Raw genomic sequence first — 2,500 nt, 5'->3', positions numbered from 1 at the left:
AATTTTCATTATTATTATTATCAGTATTGTTTTTGTCATTACTATTATTATTATCATAATCATTATTAAATTTTGGTTCAAAATCCATGAAAAAGTATAAAAAAAACAAGTATCGTTCGGTGTTCGGTATTATCATTAATTATTATTATTATTATTATTATTATTATTATTATGATTATCATCATAATCATTATTGTTATTGTCATTATTATCATTATCATCATTATTATTGTTTTCATTAGTATTCTTATTGTTATCATAATTGCTATCATTGCCAATATTGTTATTGTTGTTATTTTATCATTATTAGTATCGTTATCAATACCATTATTATTATGATTGCTGTTATCATTATTATTTTTTATATTGCCATTATTATTATTATCATTATCATTATGATTAGGATCATCTTCATGATGATGATGATGATGATCATTATTATCATCATCGTTGTTGTTATTGTTGTAACTATTGTCGTTATCTTTATCATCGTTGTTATAATAATCACAATTATTATTGTTAATCCCATTATCATTAATAATATTATTAGTAGTAGTAGTAGTAATATCATTATTACCAATTTTACCGTTATTAGAATGTTATTAATCATTATTATTATTATTTTCTTTATCATCATCATCATTAACTTTTTTATTATCATTATTATTATAATCATAATAATAATAATAATAATTATTATTATTATTATTATTGTTATCATTATTATTACTATTATGTATATTATTAATTCTATCCTTACTATTGTTATCATTAGTATCATTATTCAATTATTATCATTATCTTTAATATTATCAGCCTCATTACTATTATTACTGTTATTATTCTTATCATTATTAATATTATTACCATTATTGATACTGTTATTATCATTATTCCTATTATATTATCATTGTTAATTTTATCATTGTTATTATTATTAGTATTATCACTATTATCATCATTATTGCTGTTGTTGTTATCATTATGCTTATTATTATTATTATTGTTATTATTATTATCATTATTATAATTATTATGAACATCATCATTTTCATCATTATCATTGTTTTTATCATCTTATTATTATTGTTTTTATTATTATCATTGTTATCATTACTCTACCATTATTAATATTATTGTTATTATTATTATTATTATCATTGTTATCACCATTATCATTACGATAATTTTTACTATTATCATTATCATTTGCATCAATTATCACACACAAACTCTCACACATATACACATGCTTACACACGCACTCACAAACACACGCCCATGTCAATTCACTTGCTTACATATTCTCTGTCTATCTATTTTTATCTTTATCTCTCTCTATCTCATACACACACATACACAAAGAAACAAACGAGCATACAAGCACTCACACACACATGCTAACACACACACACACAAATAAACAAACACGCATATAAATACATATACACACATGTCAACTCACTCGCACATACATTCTCTCTCTCCCTCGCATACACACAGACACCGACAAACAAACATGCACGCATACAGATACACACTCACGCATACAGATACACACTCACGCAAACTCACTCGCACACACATTCCCTCTATCTATCTATCTTGATCTCTCTCTCAAACACACACACACACACGCGTGGTCAATCACACACACCCTCAGTGACGCACACTCCTAAAGGAAGGCGAAAACCCCCAGCGGAAGCCAAGACCCCCTTCCGAGTTCCTCTGAGATCAGTTTTCGAGAAATCTCCGAAACCGACATGAAGATCCAGCGGCGCCTCCCGAAGTCCATGCGCAAGAACCCCGTGGTGCGCGTCATGCCAAGGTGGACCTTGGAACCCGAGTTCACCGAGTGGTTCGACACCTTCAACCTCGCCGGTGAGGAGCTGATCGCCTTCGTGGCCGAGCCTTAGCAGCCAAAGGAGGGCAAGAAGGAGGACAAGAAGAAGCTGGAGAAGCGAGCCTTCAAGAGCGAGGAGGAGAAGCCCAAGCCGACCAAGAACGGCTATGTGGTCATGAACGGGAACCAATATGTGGTCGCCATGGGTACGCCCACCTTCTACAAGGTCCTGTTCGAGCAGGAGCTCAAGGTGCATGCCAAGAAGGACGGCTACAGCAATCAGGCACAGAAACGCCAGCAGAATGCCGATGAGAACCACGCTCAGCACCTCAAGTTGGTGGTGCAGCAGAGGAGGTTGGCATTCGTTGCAAAGACGGGCGAACTGCTGATCGGAGAGCTGATGGTGGCAGGGCCTGGCAACATGAAGGCCGCCCTGCTCAAGCTTCTGTCGCAGCAGCTGGCCAAGATCGCTACAAGCACAAATACCAGCCAGTCCGGGAAGGAGGGATTGTGGGAGTTGGTGCAGGGCCTGCTTGCAAGCCTGCAAGCCTGAAGGAGGCTGAAGGAGGCCGCCAAGCAGAAGAATCAGAGCAGGAAAGCCAAGAAGCGTTGCAACTGATGAGCGGGAGGCGAGGCTGCCCTGCGGCCTCGCCTCCG

The sequence above is a fragment of the Penaeus vannamei genome, chromosome 10 (genome assembly GCF_042767895.1).
Source record: "Penaeus vannamei isolate JL-2024 chromosome 10, ASM4276789v1, whole genome shotgun sequence".
Classification (NCBI taxonomy): Eukaryota; Metazoa; Arthropoda; class Malacostraca; order Decapoda; family Penaeidae; genus Penaeus; species Penaeus vannamei.
Note: the sequence above shows the minus strand (reverse complement) of the source record.